We start from the raw sequence: 11,492 nt of genomic DNA, 5'->3' as shown, positions 1-11,492 counted from the left end.
AGTGAGACATAGTTCCTGCTCTCATGAAACTTAGTCTAGTGAGTAACAGTCAAATGTGACAGAGACTGAGAATTACCTCCCTGTCTATTCCATCTTTCTTCCTATTTGTAACAGAATCCTCAAAATTTCTGGTTGTGCACATGGCTGCCGTGTGCCGCGTTAGTAACTACTTTCCCCAGCACCTTTGTAACTAAATGTTGCTGTGAAATTATGTGTTGCCAGTCAGATGTGAGCAGAGGTAATGCATGCAGCTCCCCAGTCATCTTGATTAAAGGCTCTCCTTTCTCTCACTTTTGTCTCCCTTCCTGCGGACTGGAATGTGCACATATGTGCTGGGGTCCAGCTTCAACCATGGGATAAGAACTATATCCTAACGGCCTGTCTCAAGTGGGGTTCCTGTAAGAGAAATAAGCCTGACAGGAAATGTTTTAAGAAATTTTTATCTCCATTATTCGAAGGATGGTACAAAGCTATACTAGTCTAGATACATAAGAGAAAAGTTAACTCATTATCAATGATGGATGCTTTAAAGCATTAAAGCTTAATTCTCTCAATTGGAAAAGGCTGCTTAAGGATACTGAAGTAAGAAAATAAAAGAAACCTGCATTCCTGGATGTCCACATGGACCACAGCCTCCAACCCATTTTGACAGCCTGCCCATCTCTGTACAATATAAGAGAATTTGAGCTGCTATGTTTTGTGGTGTCTTTTACACAGCAGCTTAGCCTTTTGTCTATCTAATTTATACCAATAGGAGAAAGCACATTGCTGTGGGACTCAAGAGAACTGGGTTCAAAGAGTTGTATGATGCTGGGCCAGTTGGTCTCAATCTGAGAAGATGAGTAAGAACACTTTGGATATTGTCTTTGGCACAATGCTTCAACCAAGGGAGGCCATCTGGACAGACAGTAGCTACAGACTCAGGGAGAACAACTTTAATGCAATACCAGGAGGTGCTTTTTCCACTTGCCACCTGCCCAGAACCCTGTCCTAGAACTTTCTGGGGTACATACCCCTTATTCACAAACCCCAAATTTAAACTGCCAAGCAATGAAGTGGATATGTAAAAGAATTGCCAGAATAAACACTTTATGTGGCTGGCTTACTTCTGGGAGACACATCTTTCCCCAAAGACAAAAAGCTGTGGTTGCCAGCACAGTGGGTGCTAATAGTCATCTTAAGGGAATACCGTATTCTGGGTTCTACTGGGTTTTTGTTTCTCTCCAATATGTTGGCTTTGCAGCACCAAAGTCCAACCATTGATCTTCCTTCTTTATAGTTCTTATCTTATTGGTGCCTAAGGTGCAAAGCCCAGGGACACTGTCACATGTAAGTCTTGTAATCACTTACAAAATGGGGGAGGTATCAATCTAGATTTTATGGATGAGAAAACTGATGCCTGGAGAATTTTAAAAAACTCATGGAAGCCCCACAGAGCTATTAAGTGATAGTCTGTTTGGTTACTATTATACCATGCAGCCTCTAATTATTGAATAAAAATGGCCTGTATGGGAGATTGAACTGTTGACCCCAAATTTTCACCTCTCCCTGTATCTATATTCTTTACAAGTGACTTGATAGTTCCTCTCATCAGAGGCAGGGTACTTCCCTGACTCTTGACTTTGGACTTAGCTATATGACTTGCTTTGGCCAGTGAAATATGGGTGGACATCACTAGGTTCCTGTTCTGAGCCTAGATCTTAAGAGACTTCACAGTTCCTGCCTTCCCTCTGGGGTTTCATTGCCATGGGAAGAAGATGCCCTGAATGGCCAACTGCACAAAGGAGGGTGAGGAGAAGTCTCCAAAGGCAGTGCTTCACCTTCATCCCAGGCCCCACCATGAACACACATGGAGCAGATCTGAGATCAACCCACAGCAAGGAACTGAGCCCAGACAGACTTGCAGATTGAAGCAGAGCACCCAGCTCAGCCCCGCCTAGAATAGGCCTGGCCAACCTGAAGACATGATGGCAAGAATAAATGAGTATTGCTCTAAGACACAGAGATGGTTTGTTATACATCAATAGCTGACTGAGACAATCTCTTAGAACACTTTTTATCCACTATGGAAATATGGTGCTGTCCTGAAATTGGGATGAGAGATACAATCATTCTGCTTATAAAAGCTCCCTGTAGCTTTAATGATAAAGGCCACACACTAACTGATCTGCAAACAGTCTTGGATCTGATCTTTTCCTAATTGTCCACTTCATTTCCTCCTCGACACACTCATTATGTTGGGTCCCCACATGGGTCACCGTGTTTCCCACCTCCATGTCTTTGTGTAGTCAGCAGCCTTCGCCTAGAATGTCTTGACTCTTCTGCCTAATTAATTCTAATCACTCTTTAGGATGAAGTAAAAACATCACCTCTCCCAAGAAGCTTTCTCTGCCCTCCAGGATGATTTACATGCCCCCTCACTTGTGCTTACCTTTAGTCTAGCCCTTATCACATTGTACTAAAACCACCTTTTTACATGCTTGTCTCTTCCATCTGCCTTTAATCGCCTTGAGAGCAGAGATTGTTTAATTTGTCTTTTATTCCTATAGACCCTGCCTCGACTTTAGGTTATAATCATTTATTCCTGTACAAGGTCCAGCACAGCCTAACCAGAGTTCTGACCTTTGCATAGCAAACATGCTTAGGTTGAGAATTTTACCTTCTTGGAAGCTCTTCGCTAATGATTAAGGAGGGTCATCAGCTTTTTCTGCTCTCCTGTGTCTTGATGAAAGCCTCTTTGCATGCCACTGAACGAGCGCCCTGGGCTTTCACACTTCTCTTTTGATTATACATTAATTACTCTCAACCACTGTCTATTGCCTTAATACAGTCACTCAGTCCTGGTGTTCTTATAATTTCTTCCCTATTTCTTTAATACATCACACCCTCTTTTTTGTGCTAAAATGTAAGGAAGTACTCAGTGAATAAAGAAACCAGCAACAAAGGAAATTCTGGAAGAGGGCTAACAGCTGCAGGCTGATTGTCTGCCAGCAGTACTCCCAGAGGTTGGGGAAATGAGGGCGCAGAGGCCTGAAACACCATGGGATGCTGGAGGACTATGAGCAACTTAGAACTGGAGCTGGAGCTGGAACTGCATAGCTAAGAGTTAGTAGTAGAGTCAGAACCCGTGTCTTTCGAGAGTTAGCGTAGTTATTGTTCTGCTGTAATAAGCAATCTCTGTGAAATCAAATAAAGAAGCTGGATTCCTTGCTGACACGGGGGAAAAAGCCATGTGTTCTCCTTTTCTGCTTCCCAAACCCCTTCTCACAGGAACAGGACAGAGAGGTACAGAATAGGGGCCCTGGCAGGATTCTCATAGCTCAGGCTCTATTTCAACATTTGGGGGACCTTTCAGCTCCAGTCACTGATGCTTCCTTGGTGCCCCCTCCTCCTTCATACCCGCAGGTTCAAGGGATCCTGTATAGCCAGCCCTTCAGGGAGACAAGAACGGTACCCATGACTACTGGGTGCTCCCTTTATCACCTCTTTCCTAAGAGGCCGAGGATGCAAGGAAGCTCTATCTTCCATTTCTAGGATTGTCACCACCCACCCTCCAACAGAGACAGGATCTTGTAGTATTTTAGAAGATCCTAAACTATCACTATGTTTTAAAGGTATAGTAATATCTCATAAACAATGAGACCAAGAAAGAAAAACCCAACTGGATTTGGTCCTGCAATTCTGGGAAAACTAAATTGTTAATCATATAATTGCAGAATAGCACATTCAAAATAAATATCAGACAATTCCTTTGAAATTATGGTGTTGGAAAACAGGGCCGCCACCTGGTATATTCTACATTTATTTGGTTTGGGGGAGTGTAATTTGGCTTCAATTCACTATAATTAGGAACAGTATTATAATGGAGTTTAGCTCAACTCATACACTGGGTTTTGACTTACGTGACACATGTTACCATTTTGGGTTTCTTACACAAGTCGAATGCTTTATTCTGAGCATGGTCTCCACCATAGTGCTGTTCCCTGCCGGGAGTGGAGGAATGGGTGGTGATTAAGATTCTGAAAGTATAATCAATTCCCTTATACTTAATTTTACCTCTCTGTTCTTACATGGCTCTGCAAGTCAACTTTACTCTCACGGTTATCCTGGCCAGCATAGTCTTATTAGTAGGACTTACAGCACAAATATTTGTTGAGTGCCTACTATGTGTCAGACAGCATTCTAAGTGCTGGGAATACATTAGGTAAAAAAAGTAGAACTCCCTACCCTTGAGGAATTTTCAAACAGTATACAATAAACATAATAAATAAGTACTATTACATAGTATATTGGAAAATGATAAGTGCTATGGGAAAAAAAGGTAGAGCAGGGAGAGAGTGATTGGGGCTCCGGGAAGGGGCTGGTTGCAGTATTAAATAGGTGGTCACGGTTGGCCTCACGGGTTAAATGGTGATAAATAATATCTACTCTGTAGGGCTGTTTATCAAGTTGTGAAGCTCTTAAAACAGACAAATAAATGCTATGAAAGCGCTTGTTTAATTAAATAAATAAAAACATCTTTGGTAAGATAACTGAACATAATGGGGTAGTATGGGGTCTAACAGGAGATGCAGATGTAAACACATAATTATAACATAACATGAAGTATGCACAAAAGATAGTGGTAACACAATGAGGATAAACTTGGTTTCCAGTGGTTATTATGAGCAGAGCCAAGGGCATAAAGGACGTTCCAGTTGGAGAGAGCAGCACTAAGAGATGTGGAGATACACAAATGTCACTGTACTCAGATGCTTAAAGCTTAAAGCCAGACATCAATAAAAACCAAAGGGGGAAAATGTTGTGGTAGAGCTACAAGCAAGGAGTCATTCATTTCAACTCCAAAGCAAATGGAGGGGCCTTATGGAGAAGGGCCCAGCATCATGGTTGACTGCACGGGCTGTGGAGTCAGGCTGGCTCAGTTCAGAGCGCTACCTCTGCACCTCACTAGTTCTATGATTTGACCTCTCTAATCCCCAGTGTCCTCATCTGTAATGTGGGTAATAATACCATCTCTTAGAGTTAGTAAGAAATCACAGTTAATGCATGTAAAGTCTTAGCATAAAGCACTCAATAAATGTTAAACTACTGTATTATTATTATTGTTATTATTATCACATTACAAGTTGAACCTTGAGGGAGAACTTTGATTGGCACTAAAGGAATAATGAGAAAATGCCCAAAAGTCAAAAAGAATCTGACACATTTAAAGAACAGCAAATCAGTGCCACTTAAAATATGGTCATCATACGTGTCAGTATATGAACTGTTTTTACTGGTCCATGATGAGAGAAATAAAGAAATTGAGAGTAAACATTTAGAAATTAAAAGAAAACAAAAACAAATTGACAGTAATTTTATACTTGTGTACTTGTATACCTGTAGTGAAAACTGGGGCTTGTAGTTTATGTCTTTTTTTACTTTTCTAGCAAATTTTTAATTGCAGCTTTAAAAAATGACAATCCATGACTTTTTTGGAAATAATAAAACTTGTCCTTTACCCCAAACGATTTGAGAAAAAAAAAATTTGGTGGAGTTGGGTTTAGAGTACTGTAGAGATGATTCCAGAAAGATGGGCCAGGATCACATTGCGAGGAACTACTTTGAATGTCTCAGAGTTCATACTTTATTTGGTAGGCAACAGGGTTACTAAAGGTTTAGAGAGATGCTTAACTGAGGGTTAAGTGTGTGTAAGTAAATGGACATACACGTTTTGTACTTCTTAAAAAATTCCCAGTAGGCATGGTTTTTTGTTTGTTTTTTTAAATTAAAAGATTTTTTTTTTTTTGGTTAAAAGGAGAGATCCTAATTGCTCTGTGTTTCACAAAGATAACTGTTTGTATTTGACAAGAGTGTAGTTAAGTAAAGGAATTCAAATTATCAAAACAGAAAAAGTTGAAAATACGTGAGCACACACTTAGTGACCAGCAATGCAAGTGATTTGTTGAGATAAGCTACCCAGGGTCATCAGCCGAGTCTCCCTTCTTGGGCACCTTCACACAATTAACCAGAAACCAAAGAGACAGGACTCTTTCTGATCTCCCAGTTTGTGCTGTCTGCTCCACATTCCCGCATCATCGTCTCTCCAACAATCTTGCAAGATGGGAAAACGATGGCGTAACAATCGCTTACTGGTGGGCGGCATTTGACAGCTCTCAAGGCCGGGGTTTCCAGAAGGGTTGGCCAGGCTCGGAGGCAGAGCCAAACCTTCCACGTTTTCCCTTCAGCTTCACACCCCCACCTCCACCCCCTGCACAGCCGCTTAGCTCATTAACGCACGGGACACCACGCCCAGCCCTTCGCCGGACCTGAGGCTACAGCTCCCGAACCCACCCGTGACTCCCGCCCTGTCCCCAACCCCCCACCACCCCAGCCCAGAGGCCCAGGCCGTGAGGACCCGCGAGGGTCTGAGGGCGACGCTCGGGCCCTTTAGCCGCTAAATAAAGAAGCAAGGCTGCGGGGCCCAGGACAAAGGGTGTGACACTTATTTTCTAACAAGAGCCAGAAGTGAGAAGGTGAGGTGCCAGCCGGCCGGCCCGCGGCCCTCGGGGTCGCCCGAGTCGCAGCGAGGCCCGCGGGCGTTGCGGAGGCGGCGCCCGGGTCCCCGGCCCGGCCCTCCCGTCCGCGCCCGGAGCCCCGCGTCCCGGGCCACAGCGCCCCGCCTTCCCGGCCGCGGCGCAGGGGGGCAGGGCCGCGGTTCCTCCGCGACGCGCAGGGCCAGGGCCGCGTCGGGGGTGTGGCGCTGCCACCTGAAGGCCTGGGCCTCGAGCCTGCCCTAGGCGCTGTCGCCGCCGCCGCCGCCGCCGCCGCGCTGCTCGACCAGGTGCGTTCGCCATGCCCGCGGGCGGCCGGGCCTGGCTCCTCCCGGCGGCCGGGCTGAGGCGGGGTGGGGTGAGGTGGCGGGGTGGACTTCCCAAGTCGCTCATTCGTGGGAGTGACTGACGGACGGGATGGGGAGGCCACCGGGAGACAGGCTGGGCCTGCGGCTTCCGCGACTCGGGCCCAGAAATGAGGAAGCCGAGTGCGGGCGCCCAGATGGAGGAGGATGCTGTGCGCGGCCCGCGGCGAGCGGGGCGCCAAGGTTCATTGGCCAAGGTCGCCTCCTCTTACCTCTCGTCTCCGGCGCGGGGGGAGGGGTGCCTGAGCCGCCGTCGCCCGCATCTGGAGCCCATTCCTCGTTCCCCTGAGCCTCCAGGGTACTTTATCAGGGCTCATTTGTGGTTCTTTTCTCTTTCTATCTCGTACTTCAGTTTTGGTATGCACGTCTAGGCTCCACACAGGCTCTTAGGCTCCATAAGGGCACAGCCCCCGTATGTCGGGTACTCACTGGTGCTCAGGAAGCAATGAATGAACGAGTGAGTTCCTATGAACTGGTGAGTTAATGAATCGGTGAATGAGTTCACATAAAGCAGAGCCGAAAGGAGGAATACGCGAATGGGTATCAGTACACACGACGTGGACGCAGTGGAGGCACAGGCTTAGAACTCTTCTGATAATTTTCCAAAAGCTGTGTAAATGTTGCACTCTTGTAAGTGGAGTCAGTCAGATTGTGGCTACTTGAAAGGAGTTCTGTGCTGTTTTTAAAGAAAATAATCACCAGAAGCACCGCCTCAGATTTCCACTTGAGGTAGATTTTCGTGTATGTGTTGCTTAAAACAAAGGAGGCTTTTTCTTGTCTGTGTTTTCTACTTTGGGCTTTGGAGAATCATTGTCACCATAATAATATTTAATGTATTCCTGAAAGATAAAGGTGAATCTGATTTTAGTAACTTGTTTGTAAAACCAGACATTTCTTTGAATTCAGGATTTTGAGGAATCTTGTTTGTTTTCCTGAGACGGGTGCTGGCTGGTTTGTGGGTGGCTGATGAAGGCTGAATATAGTTCAGAGAGGAAAAGAGAGACGTTTATCTGTGTGCAGACACTTTGGAAGTTACACTGGTTGAGACTGCTTTAATTTGATTGGCTACCGCATCAGTTCTAGGTTTCCAGACCTGGGTTTCGGAAAGGCTGGATGACTTTAGACTTGTCACTTGATCTCTTTAGGTCTCAGTTTCTTAATCTCCAAGATGCAGGAGGTTAGGTAGGACCCCGTCCTGAGTTAGTCTTCCAGGGTTCTCTTTTATCAGGTAAAAGATGAAGTTGCAGGTGACTTCATGAAGTCTGCTCACTCCCGCTGCTCTGCTCGGGATTCCATAGAATCTTGGCGCCACTATCTTCTCTGCAAATCACATCTAGTTCCTCTTCCTCCAAAAGGACCTGGGGGCTTGAGATGAGAATTATAGACTCTGGTTTGGTGGGGAGAAAGGAGGGCAAGATTACTTTGTGCATTGCCACAGGCCCCCGGCCCTGGGTCTAACTTGTTTCTAATGCAATCAGCCTGACAGTGCCATATATTTTCATTATATCTAGGGAGTTGTATCTCTATTTATTTGCCTGCATTTGAGATTAGTTATCATAGATCACAATGTTTTGGAACTGGAAGGACCTTAGAGAGTTTTTTAAAGGCACTTAAAAAGTCATTTTATATAGATATTAAAATATTTTTTGCATGCCACATTTAACAAACACAAAGTCCCAGACGTTTTAAATAAAATAAAATTAATGTTACCTACTTCAGCTATTTCAACTCTGTTGGGAGAAGTGAAGCCAAACGTCGTGCTTGGTGAAAAAGACCAACTTTCTCTGACTCTTTTTCTCAAAGATCCACTTACGGGGTCATGTGTGGCTCAGGCATGGAATGTAACTGCTGACATTTATAAGGCACTGACCGCACCTAGAACTGTTATTTTTAACCTTTTTACTTACATTGCCCCATTTAATCCTCACTGTGGACCTAAGAGTTAGGTACAATTGTAATCCCTATTCAATCTTCCTAAATAGAAACCGTGCTTGGAAAATGGGTAAGTCAGGTGTTCAAAACATAGGCAGTTGGAGGCAGGGTTTCTCCCAGAAATAGAGACAATCTCTGCTAGGAAAAACGGTGTCATGTTGGATAATGTGGTCTCTTTGTGTGTTCCAGGATATATATTAAATTCTGGGCACTGTGTGTTAGTGAATTAAGAATGGGAGCCCAGGAATGATTTAAGACTGAATTACAGAGAATTGATTGTTATATCATTTTGAAAATTACTAAATTCCATTGGTACTCTGGTAAACTCTAATATTTTGACCTAGATGCTCATGCATCCTAATTTTAAACATGTTCAGATATATCTATCCAGGGAGTATAAAAAGGGTGACCTCAAGACCTATTGTCAGTGAGTAGCACTTAAGGGCTTTGAACTGTGAGTCCCAGGCACTGCCGTCTCTTGGGCTAGCTTTGGGTCCTTGGGACGCTGCTGCTTCCCAGCCTCCTCCTTTATAAGAACGGCAACTCAATGCAGACGAAATACGATGCCGACCTCACTGTAATCTAGGGGCAGAAATGCACGTTGAGTTTCCAAAACCCTGATAATTAATTGACAAGAGGAAAAGAGAGGCCCAAAAAGTAACTAGAAAATTATTTTGTGTCTTCTTTGTCCGTCACGTTTAGTCTCATAGAAGGCAGAGACCAGTTGGGGCTGCCTGAGAAACTGAGAGCCAGTGCCAGTTTGATTTAGCTCAGGAGGCTGAAACGCTCTGCCCTGAAGGCTGGTGTGGTGGAACAGACCTTCCCATTGCTCACAATATTATGAAAAAAACATTAAAGCAACAATTTTTATTACTTGCCCTGCAGCTAGAGCTTTAAAATGTACTTTGTTCTCCCCCTGCCCTCCCTCAACCACTTAGGTTTTAAAAACAAACAACCCATTCATGTGTTTGCTACATCAGATTATTAGTCCTTTTTTTTTTTTTTTTTATTCTGGGCTCTGTTTCTTTAAAGCAGCAAAGGAGGACTGGTGAGCTTCTAGGTCTATGGAATTTTTCTTCAGTTCTTACTTTGTTCAGCATATATTCATTTCAGTAACCATTTATTGAGTGCATACTACGTGCCAGATAGAGATGAGTGAGATACTGAGTTTGGGTAGGAAAGGGATCCATCCACATATGGTTGCAGCACCAGGTGATGTGCAGTAGTGTCCGCTCATTCTCCCAGGAAAGAGGTGCAGTTAGAGCTTAGCAAGACTTCACAGAGGAGGTAAATTTGGAACGGGATTCTGAAGCTTAAGGGCTAAGAGGAGAGGGAGAGAAGGATGCTCTAAGCACAGAGAACTACATGGGCAAAGAAAAGGACGCAAGTATGAGCATAGTGTCCCCAGGGAGAGATGGGGGTTCAGCATGGCTGTGGTAGAGAAGTCTTGTGATGCTGGGGCCAGAGAAAGAAGGTCCTTGAATGGTGTGTTATTTAGACTTAATCAGAGCTTAGATAATCTTTTTAAAGAGTTTTTAAGCTGAATTTTTAAGCAGAGGAGTGCTATGATTGGATTTCCTTTAGAAAATAGCTCCAGCAATAATTTTTCGGAGGACCCAGAGAGGGGAAAGCCAGGAGGCCAGAGGGAAATAAGGATGCTGTTGCTATAGTCCAGATGAAATAGCACCGGTTTGAGAGAGACTCGGAAAATAGGGAAGGCAGGATTTAATGACTAGTTGGATATGGGAAATCAGGTTGAAAATAATTCTGAGGTTTTGATTGCTTAACTGGTTATGATGATGCCACTGATGAGGATAATAAATGTAAGATGAGGAAGAGGTTTTGAGAGAATGACAGTGAGTAGAGGGAACTGGAACATCCAGGGGCGATCCCTAGTGTGCAGCCTTGACGGTAGCTGTACTGTGATGTCACAGCCAAGACCTGCCAAACTTTACAACAGGCCCTCGGTCTAAAAAGATAAATCACTTTAAAAAGAAGGGAAAAAATCACATTAGACTTTCTAATGATCCTTATATTTCAGATGAGTTTCTTAGAACTCTAATTCTTATGTAAGTTCTAGTGGAGAGAAAAAAGTTAGATACTCAAACAGTGAGGGATTATTACAAACCATCTAGAGAAACCAGAGTAGATAAACGCAGACAGGAGTGGTTGAAAGGAACACAGATAAGCAAATGGCAGGAGGGTAGCAGAGAGGACTGATTGCCGCAGACACGGGTAAAGGCAGATCTGGAATAGAGAGAAGGCATTTGAGCTGGTTCTTCAAAATAACGTACTTCTTAAGTGGCAAGAATATCACAAGCTTTGGTTTCTCATCTTATGCAGCTTGTTAGGAAAAAACAAACAGGAGATTGTTCATAGATGCTGTGCAGGGGGTTTGATCTTATTTTGCAAAGTGTTGGGAGACTTTGAACTAAGGGAAGAATAACAGATAGGATAAGATCAAGTGGAAAGGATAATGGTTAGGAGGAATTTTCAGAGTATTTAATGAATTCTGTGAGAAATAGTAGCTAACAAAGAAAAAGGTGGATCGATGTAGTGTTGTCTTAGTGTTGCGGCATTAGATTTGCTTGGAAAAAAGAATATATTATCATAGCACTTCAAATATAAGAAGAATTTTTACATTTGATTGTTACATTAGTGC

At 43.9% G+C, this 11,492-nt stretch overlaps 1 protein-coding gene across 7 annotated transcripts in view; it reads left to right on the top strand.

Moving 5' to 3' along the window:
* Nucleotides 1–6,716: 6,716 nt before the first annotated feature.
* CPQ (carboxypeptidase Q) overlaps nucleotides 6,717–11,492 on the top strand; it is a 391,868-nt gene continuing 387,092 nt past the window's right edge. For 6 of the 7 annotated variants that reach the window (XR_010377057.1, XR_010377056.1, XM_064476948.1 and 3 more), the window contains exon 1: nucleotides 6,717–6,823. The gene's annotated coding sequence lies outside the window, so the exon portion shown is untranslated. The remainder of the gene's footprint in view (nucleotides 6,824–11,492) is intronic. The other variant, XM_031439365.2, reaches the window with a different exon arrangement.

Source organism: Camelus dromedarius, chromosome 20, assembly GCF_036321535.1.
Source record: "Camelus dromedarius isolate mCamDro1 chromosome 20, mCamDro1.pat, whole genome shotgun sequence".
Lineage (NCBI taxonomy): Eukaryota > Metazoa > Chordata > Mammalia > Artiodactyla > Camelidae > Camelus > Camelus dromedarius.
This window is presented reverse-complemented; position numbering and strand designations above follow the sequence as displayed.